The sequence below is a fragment of the Cygnus atratus genome, chromosome 17, assembly GCF_013377495.2.
Source record: "Cygnus atratus isolate AKBS03 ecotype Queensland, Australia chromosome 17, CAtr_DNAZoo_HiC_assembly, whole genome shotgun sequence".
NCBI classification, from domain to species: domain Eukaryota; kingdom Metazoa; phylum Chordata; class Aves; order Anseriformes; family Anatidae; genus Cygnus; species Cygnus atratus.
In genome coordinates, this window is record NC_066378.1 from 11,113,603 (window position 1) to 11,138,581 (window position 24,979).

General features: G+C 40.4%; 1 protein-coding gene across 1 annotated transcript in view; it reads right to left on the reverse strand.

The window, feature by feature from the left end:
* The window catches only part of TMEM132B (transmembrane protein 132B), a 193,256-nt gene that overhangs the window by 47,020 nt on the left and 121,257 nt on the right, over positions 1 to 24,979 (reverse strand). The gene's annotated exons all lie outside the window — the stretch shown is intronic.

Genomic DNA, 24,979 nt, shown 5'->3' on the forward strand with positions numbered 1-24,979 from the left:
ATGCACAAATTAATTACAGCATGTCTACATGACTTCCCAACATCCTGCAGGAACATCCTCTCATGGAAGGAGCGTGGGTTCTCTTTCTGCTTTGGACATGGTGACTTGCTTCATTAGGCCACTCACACAATGGCTATGGCTTAATAATACCTATTTACGAGCAGAACAAGATATGTCGAAAAGTGACTGTGACATCTTGCAAAGTCCTCTGAAATTCCCTGATAGAAGACAGCTGTCTAGCATTCACTAACAGGGTTCAGGAGAATTGGATTTTATATCTTCTTCCTCAGCACAGTTCAAAGACTGGTGTAAGTCCTGGGCTTATAATGTACCAAATACATCCAATGACAAACTGTATTTTCTGGACAGAGGTAGATGCATATACTTATTAACTGTGTTTGAAAAGCGCATTATGGAGTTTAAAATGGAGTGGAGATCTGCTGGATGCTCACATTCACTGTTCCGCAAAAGGAGGATATCATTTACCGAAGAACATGGACCTGACAGGAAAGACCCACGCATTATCCAAAGAAGAGTTTTTTTCTTGGAGATGGTCTTATCTGTCAGGACCAGATTGCTCCACTTACTTTACCTGTTGAAGCAATTTCACGGGCTTCCATTCAACTACTGCCAGGATGTGAAACATATATGCACACAGTGCTGCAGACAGCAGGCACTTTGGAAGCAGACTGTTTCCCACTGCCTGCTCTCCCTCAGAAAGGCTATTCTTCCCCCCAGGTGCCTGCGGCAAGTGATTCATTCTCCGGCAGTTCCTGCCTTAGCCACATATTTTAGGACAGCATAAGTGACACTTCAGAAGTTTTCTCTCTCTCCATTGCCTATTAATGGGCTTGTGTCTAGTTTAGACTTGATGTCTAGAACAGGAGGAGACAAGCTCTATCCCCTTCTGTTTTCAAAATTATAAACAATTAGGATCTCTACATTTCTGTAAGGTCCTTTACTCCTAGGATAGCCTTAGCAATTTTTACACCACTGCATGTTTCCTAACTGTGACACAGGCTTCCGAGATTATACAACCATGCTTTTTATCTACTTCACTTCATAAAGCTGCCTACTGCTGCATTTGATGGAATGAAAATAAAAAGCAAGAGAACGTATCTGTAGCCAGTCCAGACACCAGACTTTACTATCGTACGAACTCAGAGCTTTCTGGTGTTTTACTTATTGATTTTGGGAGCATCTATCAACTGTATGCTCCTCATCCTTGCACAGCCACTCCAACTGGATGAGTTTGTGTTTTAAAATTCTTCAACATTTACTTTTTGCTTAAACAAATGAAAATGACAGCAGATGCCTCCTGCTTGCGTTTAGAACTGCCTGGAAACTTTTTCAACAAGAAAAAAATAATTTCTTGACAAAAATCAACAAGTGTAAAAAAGACATCTATTAAAACATTTTCTTTTGAGAAAAAGATGAAATCAAAAATTTTGATTTTTTTCGAATGAGAATATTCAGAGTGTCTGAGAGTCTTCTGGCTGTTCTAAGGATTTCTGGAGGTATTTCTTCCTTCCTCTGCTCTTTCATGGCTTGATTTTTTGCTCTTGGTTTTAATTTTTCAATCTGTTCACCTTGTACCTATTCAGAAGTGCTATCTTGTTGCGTCCTGCCCCTATGTCTGATTACATCTTTTTCTGCTCAACTTTTATAAAGAATGACCTCTACTTTATTCAAGTTCAGAATAAAATCCCATTTTTTTCCTTTCATGATTGAATTTCTCAGTGAACTCTTGTGCAGCACATGTATTTGCTGCAGACTAGGACAGTATCACCTGTGTTTCAAAATCTGAGCCACTGCTTTCAGAATATCAGTGTTTTTCCAGAGTCCGTCAGCTTTTGGGAGACACAGCCCCTTGCACTGAAGAACACTGTAAGAACCTGTGAGCAAAAAACCTGGACTTACTGGATTCTGCTCTCAGCTAGACTGGTGCAAGAAACAGTAATGATAGAAAAGATCATGAAATTACACAAATGTAAAAGTCCTGTGAAATCAGGATTAGACGATTTAATTTTTCATCTTTTCCTATCACTCTTTCATCTATTCTAAAACTTCCATATTGAATGTTTAATTTAAATGATTCCTTAGGGTATCTTATTCTTCACCACTTTAAAAACAGTACTCAGCTTTGCAAAGGACAACAAGACAGTTACCTTGATTTCAAAGACAAAATAATTAGGCACAAGAAATCCCACCAGGACAGTGACACAAGAAACTGAATCCCTATTTCCAATGTCTTTCCATGCCTTTCCTGCAAGGTTCCTCAAACTTACTATCTTCAGGCTGTTGGTTCTGTACAGTTTAAATACCAATTCCCTCATCTTTCCTACCAAATGGCCTTTTTGCATAACAAGTAAATGCTGAGCATGCAACATCTCAGTTAATTTATTGGTTGCTTAACTGAAATTCAGTTATGCAGCAAAACAAATGTCAGTGATTGTTAAGAAATATAGAGGGCTACAAATAAAGCGACAAATAACAGATGCAAGGAAAGAAAGACTATTACTTATTACCTTTCTTAAGTAGAAAATGATAATGGCATACTGGCATATACTCTAATGCCATAGATAACTGCATGCACTCAAGAGAAAAATCACAGAATACCTCTTAACATGAAACTATTGCAAAATGTTCCACTTGAAGAGGGCTCCTGATGCCATCTCACAGGTGGTTTGCGATGGGCCAAGGCAATAAGTAGACAAGGGGGATGACATTAATGCTTCTCGGGAACAGAAATAGAAAGTGACAGTATTATTAGTTTTTGATAGAAGCATTCTGTAAACAGACAAAGGTCTTCCACTTGTGAAGCAAGTACATATCAAAATCACAGCATGTCTCTTTGATAAAGAACTTTAACAATGGTTCCTTGTCCTTACCCCTCAACCCCAAATTCAGTCCAAGCAGAGACTCCGAAGTAGCTTCAAAATATTTAGTTCTAAAATGTTTGTAAACTATACAAAGTAGTGGCTGACTTGGTTTTCTGTCTCAGCAAAAAGCACTAAAGGACAGAAGGAAAATGAAAAAAGACCTTATATTTTGCTTCTAAAGCATTATTATCTTCATAATTAGCCTTTAAAAGTCATTAATAAATTATTAAATTCAAACTTTACAATTATTTCTTTAGAATCTGTTACATTATGAGTAATGGGAAAAATACTGATCTTCCAGAAAGACAAACTAGGTACAGCAAGTGAGTAAAAAGACAATTACCCATTTCATGTTAAACAGCTCATCTACAAGAACTACCTCGGAGGAAGAAAATGTCTCCCATTTGCTGCCATTTTACTTAACATGCGATGCAAATGACTACAGAGCCCAGCTCACTGGCAAAGAGAAATCACCACTACTGGACTGTTCAAATGGAATGAATAGTTATGAATAGTTGCTATTTGCCTCCATTAAGGAAATTTATCTTCCTTAAAACTGGCTGTGTTAACCATTCATTCTTTTCCCTCCCTCTAAAAATAGGCAGCTTTCCCAATGATAGTACATTTATTTCTTCTTTCGCAGTATGAATTTCAAATTGTTTACAGTTTTAAGGTGGGAATAAGGCCAGGTCTAATGCCATATTCTTTCTTGTATTGAAGCTGATGGGGTCCTTTTGCTGTATAGTTATTGCTCCTGCTAAATGGACAAATACAAAAGAATATGCTTTTTACAGAAAACAGGGCTTAAGAAAAGATATGGTTCTCTGGCATTTTGACACATCATTTTAGTGAAGGAATGACAAAAGAGGAGAAAGTGTTGCATCTAAAGACCTTCAAAAATGTAACACAGAATTCCACCTCAAAAGTGCTTTCACTTGAAAGCACCCCTATATAATTACCACATTGAAAAGAGCGAGATCTCCTCTCACCTTCCATTTCTTTTTTTTTTTTTTTGGCTTTCTCTTCCCTTTCTTACACCTTGATGTATTCAGCCATGTTCTCCCTCCCTGATGGCCTCTAACCTCCTCAGTGGTTGAAATGGGCTCCCATGGCACAGATGCGGGCCAGTCCTTCCCACCGCTGACATACAGGATGAAAGAACATTCCATGGGTTTTTTCCACTTTGCAGTAGTCCTTAAGCCCCGTTTGAGTCACCCTCTGTGCAACAATTCTCTGGCCACCAGCACTACACTTTTCTATGCTTTCAAAGTGTTCCTCTAAAAAGGCAGGGTCTCAGATAAATCAAATGATAAATCATCACTCAAAGAACACTAACTTCTTACATCTACTTGCAAAACCTTGGTGAGAGTATTCACCTACAAAAGCTGAACCTATGTCTGCTGGGAAAAAGAAAGTCTGGACAGATAAAAAGTACTGAGAACATGGTGAGTGAAGTATCTCATTTACACTAGTGAAATTTCAAATTTTCTAGGCAAGAGGGCTGATCTGAAAATAGATAAACTGGATCCTGAAACAAAAACTGTTTCAATACATCTTTGTTCCTTTGCTATGATGCAACTCCATCACTTTCCAAACGCCCAGGAACTATTGCCAGAAGACATCTTACCACAAAATGCAGAAAAAGATGATTGCAAGTTTCACTCTAAATTCCCCTGCTTCTCTGCAGGCTAGTTTTGAATGACAACTGTTTGTTCTTCTCATAGCCAACACAATACAAAATTGTCAACCAAAGCCATCTTCTAAGGTCACACACAGGAATACGGCGACTACATCAAACATTTTCTTTTCTTCCTTGTTTGTTAAATGACACTAAATGTAATGAACTGTCCAAAGGCTATACTTTCTTAAATGAAGCAGTACCTGTCATTTTAATACTATTTTTCTTATTCTTTATTATTAAAGACAATTGTGCAAGTTGTTGATTTAGCTTTGGACTTTTCTCTCAATAATGCTGTAAATGAACTCTGGTACTCATACTCAATGCAAGCTGCCAAAATCTATCACAGAGAGCAAGCTGGAATAAAACTGCCACCTTATTTCTTCCTAATGACAAGTCAAGATGGGGGAAGAGAAGATGAGGTGTGAGCTAGCTGGCCGGGTCAGTGACGGGGCTGAGGAAAAGCAACAGCCTGACGTGGTCAGTGCCAGCCACGTTAAGCAGAAGCACTTCACAAAGCAGCCCCTGACAGCCCCATCTGCAGGCAGCCACGGCTTGCAGCAGCTTCCCTCTGCAGCATTTGTGTAACTTCTTTTCTCTTTTGTTGGCCAAGAATCTCATAAATAGCATTTGAATCTGTAAATCCCTATTCCAGCATGCGTCGCTATTCATTCCAGAGGGGAATAAAGCTAAAATCTGGGGAAAATTAGTGCAGAGGAAAAGGCTTTAGAACCCATTAAGCATAACTCTGCATGGTTAACGTAGCTTATATTTCACCAACTTTTATAATACCTCTTCCCACTGATTCTGCATGGTCTTTTGCAAAAACAAAGCCAGAAAACCTGCATTGATTAAAAAAATATTGACATCTTTTTTTCCCAGCTGGACTGGGATATGATATATAAAGCTTTTGCTATTTTTACATGTGCAGTGATATTTAGAAAGGTTGGAAATGATGTTTAGGTTTTATCTATTTCTGGTCAAATGGATCGCCAGCGGATTTTTCTGAGAGTGACTGTCTGAAACTTGATGGTAGTGAATATGTAGAAAATGTGCTAGGTTCTAGGACTTCATTCATAAACTGTTGCTAAATGAAGTCAGACGAGGTGGCAGCAGCAGCTTTTTCATGTGTGTGTGATTTTCAGAGAGCAACACGCCTCAGAACACACCTCTCTCCAGGGCAGAGGCTCACTGAAGACTATTTTTGACAATTGCAACCACCACACCCGTGTTCATTGTATGACATCTCATTTTGCCTCTGTGGCACCACAGAAGGGTCTGATGCACACTTCCAGACACTCCAAGGAGGCTTTTCATGGACAACGAGGACTGCCCTGTGCTGCTCTGCAGCACCACACATCCGAGTGCAGCAGAGCGAGACAACTCAGGCTGCCATGCAGTCTCCACCCCAACAGCCTTCAGCTATTTATCAGAGACCCAAATTGTGGAGCTGTTGTGCTCTTCCAGGCTGCAGCCCAAAGAGCTTTGGTCAGACAACAGGCAACTGCAGCTTGCGGGTTCCTTGAGGTGGAAGCTTCCTGTTGACTTGGGAATACCAGCTAACAGAGAATGCCCTTTTTCATTTCTTTCACAGAACTTAATGCAAAAGTCCAGACTTCTCCCGTCTCACAGACCAATCTTGCTAGCGATTCTGGTTGATCATGCTCTCCCCTTAAATTTATGTTTCAGAAACCACCATAATTTGGCTGCTGAGCCCAGCTCGTGAGCTGACAACGTGTGTTTCTCCAAGACTCAGTGTCAGTCTGAAGACAGCTTTTCTCCTCACACTGGTTTTCTGACACGCGTTTCAGTGATGAGTAAAACTTTATATTTACTATTTTGTCCACATGCCCACGAGGAATGTAGGAACATTACTATAAATCGAAAAAAAAAGTACACGGTGATTAACTGAGTAGATTAACCTGCAAAACACTTGGACAGCTGTTTCAACATACTGAGTCTTTGAGGCCAATATGCTGAAGCAGCTGTTCTTATATGTAAGGTAAACTTGTCCGCTTTGTTTTGCAGCGTGAATACTCCAGGCCTATTTCATATCTTAGTAATTTTAATGTACACATGGAGCATTGCCAAACCTTCTGAAAAAGTTCATACCTTTTTTTTCCACATTATTAGCAACTTCATCAGTGTCAACTCCTTTATTCAACAAGAAGCTTGGTAACATAGGCAAGTGGTCCTGTCATCTTTGCACGGGATCCCCACGCTCACACTGCACGCTGCTGTCTGTAGCAAGATGCTTGCGGAACAGATGAATGAATTTGATTATTTTTGTATGTAGTTTTATAATAGCACAAATGTTCTTTAAATGGAAAGCATGCTCTGGTTTGTGATGCTTTCTCCCCTTGTTCCCAAGGCAACGCAATACACAGACACACGCAAACACACACGTGCACACTAACACTCTTTTCTGATGCGAGAGATTTCATCTATCAATGAAACATTAGCCAGCTTCAGTAGCAGTGAAAGCCTAAGCCAAACTTTGCACAGAGTAACTCACATCAGGAAAACAATCAAGAAACAAATTTGCCCCATCACTGTACACTTAGACCACTTTTTTGCACCAAGATCTCCTGTCTCTTCTGTCCCTATAAACCAGGAATCCTGAGCTCACCTCGCAGTATCCCTGTGTTTTCCTCCTACAACACAGTGCTTTTGGGCAAGCTCTTCTGAACAGAAGTAAGCTGGGAGCTTGGTTTGCACACGGACGTCTCAGTGTATTTCCCCCTAAAGGAAATAAGCTGCCAAAACTGGTGGCAAGCAGGCGCTACGGGAGGGTTTCCAGCCCTGCAAGCGCCGATCCGCAGAAGCTGCGTGGCTGCACCTGACACGTGCCCTGAGACACGGCTGGGGCTGTTCGTGGTTCTAAATCAAACTCATTTCCAAAAAACCAAGGCCCAGGCACAAAAGTGATTTGTCATGCTCAGCACTCCGTGCTAAATCACATTTATACCCTCTGATTCTCAATTGTAATCCTCTTTGAAATTTGCTTAATTGCTGGGCTTTTAAGAGCTGGGGGTCAGATACAGACACTGAGTAACAAGTAAAAATGTCAGCGGCAAAGTAAGAGTCTAACAGATTCTGCTGTTTGTCTGAGAAGTGAGATGTGACACAGAGGGGAGGCAGCTGGAAATTGCAAGGGATGTTTTGAAAGAAAGCACTTTGAATCATTGTTGTTTTATTGTTGTTTCCATCTATCTGATTTTTTCCTTTGCATAACAAAAAGGCCTGCTGATTGCCTTTATTGCCTGGGGTTTTTGTACTCGTCATTCCCACTCTGAATGTCAGTGTTTTGCACGTTTCCAGAGTACATCAGACTTCGGACCAGAGTTGGCTCTGGCCTATCTAAATATCCCGTTAATCACAACAGAATGGTGGCACACACAAATGTGGGCTACCCTTAGGGGTCAAGTGCCATTTCCAAATTAAAACTAATTTTAAAGTATATGTCAGTGGTATTTGCAATAACACCAAGTTAAATGGCAATACAAACTGATAGCAAGGCCAACTCGGACAAAGGTTCTTATTCAAATTTCACTTATACCGGGTAGGGAGGGACATAAATTTGTTTTACCTCCAAGCTTAACAGTGTGAAATTATTCAGAAGCGGGGCGTTACTGCTGCTGACTTCAGTGCAGTTTCAGGGCTGATGTAGAAACAACTGTCAGTGATTTAATATCCAGAGAAGAGGTAATAATTCCATTAACATCAACAGAATATCCGTGTGTTTCACAGAGGCAACACCAGGGAACGTGAACCTCTTTTCCATACACCTAACCATGATGCTCCTCCTCTCTATAAATATTCAGAGCTGTAGTTTTCTCAGCTCTAGTCTGTTGTAAAAATCACAGAGAAAGAAATCCACTTACCAGGTAGATCTGAAGTTGGGTTATGTCATCTCTTGTTTATAAAGAGGTTTTTAAAAAGCACTAAACCTTCAATAGGTGCTATGGGACATCCCTAAATTCAGTGGGAGCTCCATTATCTCACACGAAGAAAAGAGTTTATAAATACAATTCCTTTAATTGATGCACTGGCTAACTTATCAAGATTGCTACTATTAACTTGCTTACCATGTAGCCTTAATGATTTTATGTTACATTTTATATTACATGCTTCTATTTATAAATGGTTTATAAGGGACTAATCAATATTTAATAGGCATTTTAGGCATTGAGAAGACATGAGTAGCATGTGTTAGAGAAGCTTACAGGCACATCAATAGAAGGGTTATAAACGTCTGTAAGTTATGGCTTGTAAATAGCCTAGTGGGCCATTTGGATGTTGCTGCAATTTTAATAGCAGTTTATCTAATTAATAAAAAAGTATTAATAACCAAGTCTTTGTAAACTATTTTTAAATGGAATCCTACTACAAGAAGGTAATTCTGTGACATATCCCGCCTACAAGCATTAGGGGGAAATACACAGGTTTATTTTTAAATGCCACACTCCTCCTGTAAGCTTGAACTAATACTGTAACATTTCCAATGCAAACACCATTACGGTGTCATTCTGGGATTTGGGCATTTTATCATATATCCTTAGGGTTAAATTCTGCTCTAAGACACATAAATTTGTCTCACAGGAGCCACTAGAGCTGCTGGCTGTGCAGATCTGTGTGTAGGAGGGCAGAACTTAGCCTTTTTATTTACAGTACTATTAATTAAATTACTGCAATTAAGTATCAAATCAAATCACACTAAGTTAAGAACACAGAAGTCAGAATCATAGCTTGTGTTAAGGTTAATGGGAGCTACATGTGGTTAGTATTTAATGTGCCTCTCTATAAAACATACCCCAAGGGGTGTAGCTTAAAGTGACACACATGAAAATAAAATTTTATGCAAATAATCTTTTATGATGTCCTGGTTTTTGTGTCATATCCAGTCATTTGTGCAAGTTTCCTGCTATTGTCTTCTTACAGGTGAATTACCCTCAGTGAAACAGAAGAGCTTTATAAATGACAGTTTCTGACCAGCTCAGAGCAGCCAATAACATGCCACAAACCTGCCACCTTGCAATTAGTGCAGGGCACATTCTTCAACAAAAAATCCATTCAAGTTTATAAAAATTATCTAGTTATGATTAGAAAATTTATCATTTTCTAATTTTCTTATTTTCTGTGGGTTTCTAATGAACTATAATAATAATCGACATTTCTGCAAACAAGTCAAAGGTTTAATAAAAACCCAAACCACCCTCTTTTCTTCACCGCCAGGCCCACAGGAGTGCCGATAAGCAGCGGGGCCGGAGCCCCAGGACTGCTGGTGCAGCGGCCAGCAGCTGCAGCGGGCACCTTCCCAGGAAGAAACTGTCCCCAGGTCCTCCTTCAAGCAGCAGCAAGTGCATCCCCCAGGCTGCTGGCCACAAAGCAGGAGGCGAGATCCATCACTGCAGAGGTTTTGCACTGCCTAAGGCACGAAGGGAATCCCCCAAAGCCTGGAGGGTTTGCCACGGCGGTGAAGGGGAAGGATTGAGGTTTTTCTGTTGCTTTCAGTGTCAGGGGTGAACAGAAATAGTAGGCATAAGCCCTCCCTTATGGAGTCAAACAGCTGCTTAGTGACAAATCAGCACTGAAATGGAAAATGTTATTACATCAGAGTCCTGGTAGGCTCTTGGTGTATTCCGAGTTTAATGCTTTTTGAGAATTTTACAGCAGGAAGAAAAAAAAAAAAAAGTTTGCTTATCCATTAATCAAATTAGCACAAAACTCCGTGTGCCTATATTTGCAACAGGCAAAAAAACATTAAGAAGGTTCAATATTTATGTAGTATGCTATGGAAGTTCAATAGCAAAATCCAATATAATTTCCCAATTAAAATCACCTGTAGTTGACTTACATCCATTAATATTATCTCAAGCCACTGTATACTGAAGCTATCCACACAATAGTGTTATGTGAACATACATAGGTTAAAAATTAGTAATTACTGTCTAGACAATTCACTGTTAGCTATAGCTGAGTGAATGTAATGAATAATTTATTTGATGAATTTCGCATTCCTTTTCCTCTTTGTGAATTGCTTGTGACCAGTTAGGAAAACTTGAAAATGCACTCATTTATCAGAATTATTTTCTGTGAATAATTCTTAACCTGAATACCTTTCCACCACACAAAATTATTTGAAATTGAAGTTTGAAATTCACATTATTCTCCATATAGGCTGTTGAGGCCATTGGGATTGCATTGGGATTGTTGTTACTTTTTTTCTTGACCAGGTAATCGTGTAACTAGGAACAATGCCAAAGTGCTCTTAAAAAAAAAAAAAGTTTACAGCCCATTTTGTTAAGTTATGCAATTAAGAAAACTATGCAACTTATAAGCAGTACGTAGTATTAAATTTCAAGTAGCAAATTCACACTGAAAATAAGTGATAAATATGAACTTCTTTTGATGCATCAGTCCTTTGGAGAGCCAGGACCTGGATTTTGGGTGAGAGTTTCCAGTGCACCTAAGACTTTATTAAAGGACCAACTGGAGGCACAAATGCCTCAGTAAAAATCTTTGCATAGGCTCCTTTTTAGCTGAGCTAGCCAAGGTCCCTAGGTACATCCATGCATCACAAACTTCTAGAAAAGTGACTGGAAGAGGGTTTGGAGCCCAAGTCTCCCCAATGTCTTAGCCACTAAAGCATCCATAAGAGCCACTACTTGGGCAGAGGTGTCTAGGAGTTAAACAGCAAACCATTCAAAAAATCCCATGCAGTGACTATCTGTAGCTCCTGGTGTCTTAGCTTTCAGAAACCCATTCATGAGATGCTCTTAAAAATCTTGAATTCCGTAAACTTGACTCACAGCACTCCTCAGTCTGAGGGCTATCACATTTTACAGGGCTGAAGTTTTGCTTTTAACGTAGACTGCTGGTCCCTAGAAACCAGATAATATTACGAGGTAAACATTTCTGGTTTCTATTGGCAGAGTTAGATTTGAACTGGCAATGTAGAAGCAAAAGGCTAAACAACCATCACAACTCCCTGTTCTGACGAAGAATTCAGTGGCGTATTTTTCCCTTTGAAACTCGATTTTAATTAGGTGAGCCTCAAAATGGAGGCTGAAACAATGATTGCTTTTAACTCCGCAGCAGATCAAATGCATTTTGACATCCATACTCTAAGGAAGAAATAACACACTAATGAGAGACAGAGATCAAATGCTCGTTTGTGACAAATCTCTAGCAACATGAAGTACGTCAAGCCTGTTAACCCATGCTTGGCACACCAAAACGCTGCAGTGACCAGGTGGCTCTGCATTTTCTTCCTATTAAACTTCAATTCTTGTGGCTTCTCCTCTTTCTCAGAGCCAAGGCAACACTACAGGAATAACCTTGCCCCTGCCCACAAGGAAACAACACAAGGAGATAGGGCATGTACAGGAGGGAGGATGAATGAAGTGCTCTAGCCAACCTGCAATTGTTCAATGACATTCTCTGCCTTTTTCCTCCTACACTTTGCATTACAACCCTACGGGGAGGCTGCACAAGCAGGAATAGCAAATGCTGGCTGTGATCAGCGTGCAAGTCCAGGCAAAGTTCTGCCTCTGCAGGACCTGAGAAGAGCAGGTTCGGGCTCTCTCCCAAGCTCCAGCACGAGACACCCCAGTACCGGTCTCACAGTGCTGAGGTTTTGGGCAGTGGCATTCCCAGAAGCTGTGGAAAGCAAGGACTCCTGTCCCTGCCATTTCAGTGCATTTACCAACCCAGAATCAGAAGGTCACAAAGACTGTGCTAAAGTAGATTCACTTCTCTGTGTCTTTGACCACAGACTTCAGTGCAATGCCAGCATTTCATCCCCTGAAACTCACTGCTCCCATTTCTTCCCCTGTTCGCCTGGCCACAGCAGGGAGAGCGTTTGTCACCTCTCCAATAGCCTGGAAGGTGCAGCCTGCTCCTCTCTGCTCTCATAAGCACTGACGGCCTCACTCTCACCACCGCCACAGGGGATTGTTGTCCTCTGCGCTGGACTGCTCTCCAAAGGGCTCGCAGAAAAGCCCCGGCCGGTACCAAATGCAGTTTTGGCCTCCAGCTCCACAGGAGGCAGAGCTGTGAAACTGCTAATTCAACAACTCCAGAACTGGGCAACACAGAAGATTACAAGGCTGTCCCAAAGCACTGTGTTAGAGTACCTCAATTATCTTAATAAAGCTGTAGCTTAGCATTTTCAGTAACGCTGAGGCACCTTTGGAAGATATTTATTTATACACAATAGCTGCTTATAGGCTACATTACAACTTCTACAGCTCTCTGATTGCCGCTCTGCTCCATCTTTATGATGCTATTTTAATTGAATTTAAAAAAATAGAAATTACATGTAAAATAATTACTAAACCTAACCGATATTGTTGCCATGTAAATCAGAAGTAACTACATAAAGGTCAGTGCCAGCTTTGAACAAGAGTTGGGTTAAATACAAATGAGTGTTTAAAAAGAAAAGCTTTCAGTGCAGCAATATGTACATAAGAAGCATGGTACTGCATCTGCTTGGCAAGAACCTGGTTCGTTTGCATAAGCTAAGAACTGTATGCATCGCTCACACATGTACACACAATACGAAATTAATACATGCGGAAGGGACTCGGCTTGCTGTACATCTTACAAATACAGACTGACAATTAAATAGTCCTAATAGGACTTACTCTCCAGCTAGCAGAACAGTTCAAAAACAAACATAATTTTGTTCACGTGTGCTCATTATATTCATGTGCTGATTTAATTAACAGTAATTTCAGCATCTCTGAGATTTCTTCTCTGTTTTACAAATGATGCCCTTTTGATAACGGCTTTAGTTCAAATTACTGGCCAATCAGCTGTAGACCAAGACTAGAATGCTAAGTTAATTGGCAATAAAACCACAATGAGCACTCTGGAAAAAATTACAGATGAGCCAAATTATTGGGTAATTGTTAAGGAACAAGAAGAGTCTCATTTTAGGTAACCAAAGTAAAAGCTTTGTAGCTCCCTTCAGCACGCTGTGATTCCCATCCTGGGCCCTGTTAATGGTCTGTGCTGCTCACAAAAATCACTTCAGGTTGGCTCGAGTCTTCCCTCTTGCCATCACTTGTCAGGAGGCTCCCCGTGCCTCTATCCCTGGCCTGCAGGAGATCTGACTGCTCCTGATCGCCTGTCAAGGGACCCCTTGTCAGCTCGCACTGAGCTCCCATCAGCAAATTTTTCATCAAGATAGAAGAAGGAAACCTAAAGGAACGGAGGCAACCAAATAGCCCTCTGGAGGCAGCACAGTCATATCAGCTCAGCAGAAGAGCACCTCTTAGCATTTTCCTCTGCACAGTTATTATTGGAACCACTTACTCCTCACAATAATTTAGTGCCTGTGCATCCTTGGAGAGGGTTTTCTAAGAATAGTAACTTTGCAGATGGAACAAAGAGACCCGAGATCACTCTGGCTGCAAGAATACCTGGATGTCCTCCTACCCTTCACGTTAGGAGAACATGTTAACTTTTCCAAATACAGCTTTATTTAGAAACACCTAATGGAAGCCACTCCAGGTATTTGTCAATCAAGTCTGAATTACAGTTCCTTTCCCAAGATGCAAGTGCACAGTGCAGAATTCAGGCGTCATTAGTCCCATCTTCAGAAAGAAACATCTCCAGAGCACCGTGCTCTTCCTGGGCAAACAGAAGAAGTGGCAATGCCTCCGAGCAGAGCAATGAATCAGGCCATGCCACTCGACAGCCATGGCCACACGGCACCGGGAGGAGATGGGTGGTGTTGGAGGGCAGAGTGGGAGGAGGTGTCCCCATTATCCTTCCCCAGCACTTCCCTGCCTGGGTGACTGTTAATTAGTTCCAAAACTGCATTTTAGAGTAAGGACAAGGTAGAAAAGCAAAGCCAGACTTAGGACATTCCTTTGAACACAGGTGCTGGTGTGGGATCAGAGTGGCACTCCCATGGCATAGGCAATGCTGCCCCATTCCTGGTGGCTGACAGACGGGGAAGTTTTTTATAAGAGAATATAAAAAGCCAACTTGCTGGGCTGGAAGAGCCTTTGTTTCACGGGGTAATCGTAAGTGTTCTTCCAAACTGCAAACAGCTAGCAATATGTGCTCACATCACTGCAATTTGGTAAGCTTCAGAGTGGTTTCCAAGGGGAGAATTAGTGGAAAATACTACCTTTAGGACTTGATTCCGAGTAGCTTGCAACAGGATCTGTGAAGCACTTGGCACCAGTACGCCCTGCATATTCATTAATGTTTTGGACTGTGGTTGTAACAAGTATCAGCAAGTGTATCTAATATTATGAAAGAAAATTATTGGTTCACAGTGGAGTAACATGGTGCTTTTACCCAAGCAGGCATAAAACATGAGTATGAAATCCCTCATATAATCTCTAGCTATTGTCGTTCAATGTTTATCATCCAACACAGTTGAATACAATTCTTATCTTTGATGGATGTGGCACACAATAGCTGTTTTCTTGAGTGCATCATAAATATTAATAGTATTCACAGAGCTTCTTAAAATTTGTCATGTCACATTGCGTTCACAGAAACATTAAAAATGCCATTATTTTTGTCCCACCAATAGCAAAATCTTTTTTGGTTCTTTCTTTCATTTTTACTCTCAGAATTAAATGGTAGAGTACATTTAACTGAGCAGAGGGAAAGAAAAAGGAATAATGGATAGCACTGAGCAATTCCAAGACCTAGTTCAGACGCCCAGAATGAGAACGAAAGGGAAAAAATGTGATATTCTTTGGAATATACAGTTCAGCCAGAATTGAAACACTTCATGAAACTGAGGAGATTTGGCTGGAATTTCATTTTTGGAAGAAAAACAAGAAAGAAGTTTGACATTATCAAAGTTATCCTATTCTGCCAGATTCAGAATGGGCCATTTTCACTTAGGGAAGAAAACTTTTTTCAAAATTAAATATTTGCACATTATTTAATCAAGTTAAAGCAAATAACTGCGTACTACAAGGAAAGATATTCTTCCTCTGTTAAACAATTCTGATTAATCCAAAATAGCTTCCCTGAATGTCTGTTCACAAGTGATGTTGAAATTTCTCAGCTGTTTTCGGTCAGAGCAAAGCCCATTTGAGCATTCCTCATGGCAAGCACTCCCCACATTTCTTTCAGCACATTTCAGAGTCAAAGTCTTCCCCTGGATCAAACTTAATAATATCTTCAGTGGTTTGTATTTTGGATGACATATTTCAAGAAATCTTTTCGAATTTCATCTTTCTCCATAAAATTCACTCAGCACTTGTCAGAATAGCCTTACAAAACAAAGCCATTTAATTCCCTATGACAATTAATTTCAAGATGGTAATAATTGCAGAAGATACTATCTCTGCTACAGAGACGTAGAACACTCACTGTGGGCACGGAAAATATAATAATACAAATTTCTTTTTTTTTTTTTTCTCTCCACAATATTTAATTTGCTTTGAGTTTAAAAGCCTTACAGCGTGAGGTTTTAGGGAAGCTCATGGCTTCAGTCCTGCTTCCATTAATCAATGTTAAAACACACTTTGAAATCTGCGATCCAAGATTTTCAGATTATAGTTTTATTAGGACAAAAAATAACCTTGGTAGTCCCTGGTATTGCCAGGGTGAAGATCTACTCTCTCTTGAATTTGCTTTTAAATATTTTTCCCTTGTAATAATGGACTTTGTAAATTACAAAATCACATTCTTGTGGTTCATTTTGCATGTAAAGTAAAACAGAGACCCACTGCATAATTTTAAAGGCAACTGGAAGGCCAAAGGTCAGAACGATTTCAAGTAAGAAATATGCATTAAGTGCAATGGATAAACACACATGGGACTTTCTGCACATAAATACATTTTAACCAACCTTTAAAAAAATATGTAAATCATCTGGGTTTGCTAGAAATGACTGATCCTATCCTGATATTTTTGACACTCCAGGTTCAAGCATTCTGAGGTTTTATAACTGACCCCAGAGAGAGGGAAGAAAAGAGGCTGCTAAGTTTGACATTTTCTTAGCTTCGTTTAAGGTGAAGGTAAGCTTCTTTCTAAGGCTGGGTCTGTTTCCATCTTGGCTTGGCAGTGCTCCTTTGATTGGCACGTGAATGTAAGCTATATTGCCATTAGCAGAAGTGATTTCTGTAGGAAAAATAAAAATCTCTAAAGGATTTTTTATTTTTAAACACTCCCTTTCCAATAGCAGGATCCAACAGTGTTCTGTGCCGGAACATAGACACTCAAATTCATATTACTTCAGACATCTTTTAACTTGTACTGAATTAAAATGAATGTGCAGGAGAAATCTTTTCCCCAAAGAAGGGCACAGGAGTTGTCACGAATGAAAGTCATGGTAGAATCTGAACATAGGAACGGGGCATAATTTCAGCAGACCCACAGAGAGAAGCTACAAAACACACAATTTCTGAACTTCAAACTTTGCTTATTTGAGTAGAGGGTCAGGCAGGCACCACTCAGCCTGGACAACCACTGCAGAGCACTGCAGCATCTCCCTGCATGTGGATCTGCCTCGAGTTTGTGCCACGGCATCAGCTTGCTCGAGGGTTTTCACAGGGAGGGTTTTCACCCTCCTTGGGCGTGGGACAACATCCACAGCACAATCAAGACACCCAGGTCCCATCTCTGTAATGCGGGGCAGACCAAAACATGTGTTTACACAGGGTTATTTTGTCAATCATTTTTGGAAAACCTTCCCGCAAAAATATTTTACATTTTCAGTTGAGCTGTGAAGCTGGAAACACATACGGCCCTTACTGGGGAAAGAGGTATCAGAACACAACAGCAATGGGCTCTCCATAAGTAAAAGCACAAGGCCATGCCATCTCCTCTTCAAATGGGGATTTGATGGCATCCTCCCCAGCTGCAGTTACCCTCCTACGGCTCACTGGCCACACAGCAGCCAAAGCTAGAAGCACATTAAAAAACTACCCTCACCCTGCACTCCTGCTTTTCCTAAACAAATAAGCAAAGTGTTGTACTCAGCAATTCCCTTTCAGCCTGAGTTATAGAAATAGGCATCTCTGAGGACCATTTTTCCTGGGTGCTCTTGTCAGCACGTTTGCTAGCAGCAACTGGAGACGTTATTATTCAGCCTCCCATTTAAAAGAAACCTTACTAGAGGATATACAGCCATCTGTGGTTCTAAGTGATTCACAACATTAGTCAACCATTAGTCAACCAAGAACTTTCATTTTTGGGGAGGAAACAACATTTCTGAAGACATAGATTAAATGCTTGTAGCATACACGGAGATGTTTCAGGCTGAGGGGCTGAGCGAACAGTGAAATATTGATTGCTGCATTTGAGAAACACTTTAGAATAATGACAGATCGGGAATTACAATCCTATTACTATACAAGAAAGGATCTGTGGCACGTGTATCTAAAACACCAGTGATGCCAGTCCCAGACCAAACCATCATTTTCCTAGATAAGACAAGCACACTGGAGATTTGTCTATTATTAAACTTATTGTTCCACGAGCCTTCAGCCTCAGCTGGAACCTTCTTAAAAAAAAAAAAAAGTTAAAATACATCTCTTCAATGTCTCGTTCTTTACTTTGACTAAGTTCCTGGTTGCCTAGAAACTCTCTAAAAGGCTTGGAGTCTTCTTTTTTTATTTGCCCACAACCGTTAGATAACAGATAAATGCAACCACATTTATTTGTGACAGAAACCTGGATGACAGGCTCAGAACTGGTGAAGCGTTTGTTTCTTCTACCCCAGGAGTCAGGCTCTGCTGGCTACCTTGTTACTCGCAACTTTCTATAACTATGGAAATTACAGATCGTGTCTGTTTAGATCAGAGGAGGTAACTGAGACTTGTATTCCCACTGGATACACAGGATTTATCTGTGCTATCAATTCCTATAATTAGCAGGGCATACAGTTCACAAGGTTATTATATTAAAATGAATCAAGGCATCTAGTTTAGATCCCACTTTAAAATGCTCTGACATATCTGGCAGATGCCTAAAACACATCTTCTGATGCATTACACATCAACCAATTCACAACTCACATCTGACTTCAATGCCATAAAAATTGTTTCAAAAAAATCACCTGCAGAGTTTATATTTAATAAGTGTAATATCAAAAGTCTGATTCTGATATCCACTAACATAACAAAACAGTGGAACCAAAAAGACCTTCCAATGTGGTTTTGTTCCATGTTCTCCCTTTGATCTGCTGTTCTGCTCAAAACAATGAAAATGGATAACCTTTCTACTTTGGGGGACTACAGTTCCACATGCTAATCTGTACACCAGATGTTGGAAGAATCAATTATCAGAGACATTTATCGTCAAAAAGAAAACAAAATAAGCCTCACAGGAGCAAAGCAGCTGACATTTTCATCTGACAGTGCATCACTGAGCATTAAACTGAGCAGCCGGGCGCAGATCCTCAAAGGTTTTTAGGGATGTGTTTGTATCGTGCAGCAGGGCAGGCAGGGCAGGGCAACAGTGCTCACACCAGACGCCTGAGTGCTGCCTCCAAAGCAGCCACCTCAGGACAGTGTTTGTCCTCTTTCATTTCCTTCAGGTAACATTTCTTAGCAGCTTTTTCCTCTTACAAACTTACAGTAAAAAAAAAAAAAAAAAAGACAAAACTGTATCTTTCTCCTGCTCTCCTCCAGAGAAAACTCCAAGAGTCAAATATTCCGGCTTCTAAGTAAGCCTCAAATTAAGGGAGTAATCCTCCCATCCATGCATTTTTACCTGAATTAAATTGGCTTAAATAGTTATGCACAGCTTTAGGTGATAAAACAGCATTTACAGTCTTCAAAGCCACTCATCTGTGCTGTCATTAGTTCTTGATGGTATAAATCCTAGCTCTTTTCTAACCGAAACAGTTTTTAGAGATATTAAGCAGTATTATCGGGAGATTTTTTCCTAAGTGTTTTAAAAGGTACCTTTGGGGTACAAAAAGTGAGACACAAATCATTCAGAAACAGGTAAAACTGAGTAAGTGTGACTTAATTTCCATGTAATTTTCCATTCTTATCAAGCTCGGCGTATTCAGGTCTGATTAATTAATGCCTGTAACGTGTTCTGAAAATATAAAGTGCTACATAAATACTGAATAATAACAGTGTAGTTAAGGAAAAAATAATTTGATAATTTGCATGGAGTTTTAGGAATTAACATTTATTTATTTTCCCTATCTATAAAGGCCTATCCAATCCCTTTTACTAGCACAAAATGCTCTAGCAGTTACAGGACAATGGAGAATCATGTATTTTATGTGAGACAGTTCACAGAAAATGAGTTTAGAATGATCTGTGAAGTTGCATTTAAAGAGGAATGCAGACAGACTGTTTTCATTCATTTTCATATCCACATTTCCTCCTAGCAAGAACCTAACCACACAGCTTCTGGGACTAACATAACACTGCATGATTTCAGAGGTTGCTACAGTTTGGAGCTAAGAGTTTTCTCAGTCTCTTGTCCAAAATCTTAGAATTTCACTGACCACTGCTAAAGCAGTCTGAAAAAAGTAGGAGAAACAATCATGTACTTCCTTACATATTTATATCTGGGTATCTTATGACATCTTGTCTCAATACATGTATTTTATACTTCTACAGCAATGCAAGAGCAGAATTATGCATATGTGCAATTAAGAAATCCTATCAAAATTATTTTCTTGCTCAGAAGGGGGGAATTTTCCAATCTAGCTTTCTTTATAGAAACAAAACCATCCAGGAAAAAAAGACAGGCTATTAGTGTAAGCACTTCAAGGACACAAGCGATCAGTTACTTTATAAAACAAACACTAGGTAGGATAGGTATGTAAGGCTCAGAATCCTCTCAGATCACCCCAGCGTAAGTCAATGAACACTGAATCCTAGACAAAATAAACAATCTGTTTCTAAAATGGTGTAAAATGCACACAGCAATACCATCTGGGATCAGATTGTAAGTAAGGCTGGAAACAGTGCCAGTGATACAGTAAGTGCTTTGCACTCTGAATTGATTTTGAATCAGTGCTCCAGTCACCTGCTAGGAGGTAATAAGTCCATGTTTGGACACAGAAAAACTCTTTTGTTTGTTTTGGAGGGGCCATTTACCCTCATATGTCTTTTCACATCTCCAAACAATCCTCATAAAACCAAACGTTTTTTCCCCATAAGGCTTTGGCTGAATGCAGGCAGATTAGGTTGCTTCCTCCTCTCCCGCACCCATCTCAGCAGCTGGGAGCGATGGAAATGACGGAACAGCTTAACTGGAGCGTTCCCACTACGTTCCTCTATAATAAGGGCTACAGGATTGAAGCCTCTCAGCAGGCATCTGATTTACAGGCAGAGACGTAAGAACAACTCCACAAAGAAAGCCAGTCCTTCCTGCAGCAGTCAGGTTATCACGGCTGTCATCCAAACCACCTCCTGAGACAGGTGGAGGTTGCATGCACTTGTGATCACCCATCTTGATATTTTCTCTTTTCTCTGCTGTGTTAGCCACATCCCCACTGTGTCCTCTCTGCGCGCCCTCCTACTGCACGCAGCGTCTACGTTGCCCACCCAGAAGGGCAGAGATGACTTTCAGAAAGCAAATCCTGAACCACTGGGCTATGCTGATTCCATCTGGATGTAGTTCCCTTGGAAATCCCAACTGTCTGGCCCTGTGCAATGGTTTAAACTGAATGTTTCAATTAGAAGGAGCTCAAGGATTTGGGAAGAACTGCCCAATGATGCAGAAAGAGGACTCTTTCAGTACGAAATTTTGTTTCATTTTCTCTCATTAGTGCAAACGTTTTATTTATGTATGTATTTTGAATGCATTGAATTTGGCAATAAGTAACATTGAGATTTATTCCAAATGAAAATGGATAGTTTGGGGCAATTCCCAACAGTCCAAGATTACATTTTAGTCCTCCTCTTCCAAAAAAAAAGATGAAAAAAATTTCCCCTAGCATTTTTACGGTTACCATATAGAATGAAGCATAGAACAGTTGGCTTTGCTACACTAAGTTTTTCTACTTTTCTCACAAGTTAACAAGTTTCCAGTTACTTCCTGATGTCCTTACGAAGCCTTAAAAAGCTCCTTTCTGGACCCAGCATACAGACATTGCCATTCGTCATACTGCTCTCCCCCTGAATTAAGTCAGGTACCTCCTCGCAAAGCAGACACGGAGCACAGCTGAGGGGTGTAAGCCCAGACAGCATTTCACCTGTAGACTCTCCCTGGCCCTGCTTCCTTCTGTGCATCTCAAAACAGTGCTTATTAATGCACTTCTGATTTGATACCAAAGGATTAGCCAGAAATAAACTGCAATATCAATTCATTATAGCAAGACTGTCTGCTAATAAGGAGCTGTTTTTTGCTACACAATGTGCAAAAATCAGCTGTATCTTCACTCAAACCCCAAAGCAAAAAAAAAGAAAAAAAAGGCAACAAAAAATGCCTCTCAAGCTTGCTACCAAATGTAAATGTTAAGAACATCAGACTTGATGTTAAGAGCTTCATAAACCCACTAAAGCAAGAAATCAGCTCTTTTCATCATGCTATTATTCAAATGTTACCATGCAGTCTACCACATCTTCATCTACAAAAAAAAAAGCAAGCTGCTAATGAGGAAAATATCCCCAGTGCTGTCTCGAGTCACCACAATGCAGTGACAGAAAAAGTCATCTGGGGGCTCTTCCTGTTTTATACTGCTTGTTTAAGAAAGCAGCATGGAAAACGAAGATGAACTCATGATCAACTGCAGCAACAGAACACAGATACTCTAGACTATATGGATGGGATCTCTTCATATTAAAAGACCCAAAGCAGCCTACATAGATGCATACATTAAAATTCATCTTATGATCACAGAATCATAGAATATCTCAAGGTGGAAGGGACCCACAAGGATCATTGAGTCCAACTCCTGGGTCCACACAGGATCACCCAAAAATCAGACCCTATGTCTGAGAGCATTGTCCAAATGCTTCTTGAGCTCCGGCAGGCTCAGGGCTGTCACCACGTCCCTGGGGAGCCTGTCCCAGTGCCCGAGCACCCTCTGGGTGCAGAACTTTTCCCTAACACCCAGCCTGACCCTCCCCTGACAGCTCCATGCCTTTCCCCTGGGTCCTATCTTAAATCTCTTAAGAAAGTTCATTGATGTACTGCAGGATTTCACAGCTCATTCCTCCTCCAGTAAGCATGTAAACTATGACTAAATCCACCTCAGTCCCCTTAGTGGAAGGAAATCTCTTTCTCTCCAGCTTTATGACACTGAACTGCATTTCTGTATGCAACATGAATGTTGTTCCCCTTAATAACTACGAGGTTTTGGTAATCTCGGCAGAACATTCACTCCTGCAAATCAAGGAACAAATGTTGTGCTCAAACCTTAAATTCTCTAAGGAACTATACATTTTCACCCATGTGAACAAGTAACTTATGCTCCATGCAAGTAATTTATGCTCAGTACATCAGCAAAGGCATGGAAATTCGCTGGTTTCTGGGCTGGGCCCTTCTGTGGTACTCCTCTGCAAGACCAAGGCCCAGAAGATGACAAAACTCTCTTCTAGATACCACGTGCACTCAGAGGGAGGCTGCCTTGCTAACGAGTCAGGCAAATCTTGAAGAGAAATGAATGTTAAAATGTATTTAGTTTGCTCAGGAACTCTGGGCTTCAGGAACACGCGTCTCTGAACAGCACAGCAACATGCACAGAGCAATTATTTTTTGCTCCTGACTGGGCAACGCAGTGCCAGAACCTGCACCAGTTAGTGACGATTAAATGAAGCAGCACTGCAAACTGGCAAGTGCAAGGGGAAGAAATGCAAATACAAGCTGTTGTTCTTCCCACTGTTGTCACCAGTTCTTCTGTCAACCTAGGATCAAGCAAGTCAAAAATGTTCACACGCAGTGACAAAATAATAGCCTACATGAGACCCCCATTTAAGGAGTAAGGTCATAAAATCATACAAGAAGCTTTTTGCTTTACTCCACAGTTAGTTTATAATGACAAAGTGTCTGACATTAGATTAGCTCCAGTTCAGGTCCAGCCTCAGATTTCATCCAAGGACATTTAGAGACAGCTTAAGCAGCCAAGAGCTGCCATAACTGCAAAGAGATGAAGTGAAACCCTGGCAAAACCCTGGCAGACAGAAGCAAAGGTCTGATCCAACATTCACAATGAGCTTTTGGGTTGGACTTGCTTTTTATTTTTTTTTACACCCACAGTGCTCTGCATGGCACAAAATCCATGCTATCCATTTGGACACAGCTCTGCTATATGGAAGTCAGTTCACGCACCACATTGTTTTTATTATATCCGATTCATCATCGCTACTTGATAATATTCCATCCATACAATCAGAGCTTTGTTTCATCTCCTCTAGCCATGCTGACTGCTTACGTGCTTCAAAAAAGCACTAGAAGAAAATTCTCTATTGACTTTTCTGCATATAATTTCTCCTCTATCATTGGGCTGCCAATAAGTGCAGCCTTTGGGAGTAGGAACTGGAAATAAGACTTATTTAGGGCCTTGTTTACATTTAGAAGTATCTTTCCTTGCTTTTGCCCTACTATGGGAAGCTAGTGGCCATGCGGAGGAAAATGCCAGTATTTCTTGGTTAATTAGTGTAATAGAACCAACGCAGACAGACTGAGAAGTAAGGACAAATCTTCATGAGGAAGTAAACAAATTGCCAGGGTGTTTCTCAGGGAACTGGTGTGAGAGCCAGGCTCTCACTTTTTCATTTTTTTTCACTTTGTTTAAATAAATAAAAAAAGGAGAAAGAGACTGGAGAAAAACAATTATCCCTTTAAAGGTGCCTAGATCCATATTACATAAATATCACTGTTACTCTAGTTTTACACCAGAATATTCCCACTGAAATCACTGCAGTTGTGTCAGCTCAAAGCTCCAGTACTTACCAAAAGGTCCATCAGGCCCAAATGTGCATAGGCCAAGAAAAGCTGTATTTGAGATTAGAAGTAGATATTTGCTTTTTTTTTTTAATAAACCATCAGCTGTGAGTCTTCTGCACTTGTACACCTTAAACCCTGCCTGGAAAATAAGTCACGCACCTAAGCCTTCAGAAAATATTTTGTCCTTTCTCTATGTCTCCAAGTGGACCTTTTATTAAACTGACACTTTGCAGCTCACTGGTTTGTGTGTCTCTTTGGGGAACAGCAAAGCAGAAAACAGCCTAGTTGTTTGGTTTAGCAATGAAGTTTCCCCACACATGCATGACAATTTATTTCATTGAAAATGTCCCATCTAATTGCACCATTTACCCTCAGAGCACATGCATGGCGGTCACATTAATACACCAGAAGACAATGGTTCCAGAGGAGCTATTACCATGTACCAGGCCAATAATCCACAAACGGTAAAGGATTTACACAAAAGACTCCAATGGTTTCCTAGGAGCCATTATGGCATATCAGGTAAATAAAATATTATTGAAATGTATTTTTTGCATTTAAATCATTTGCA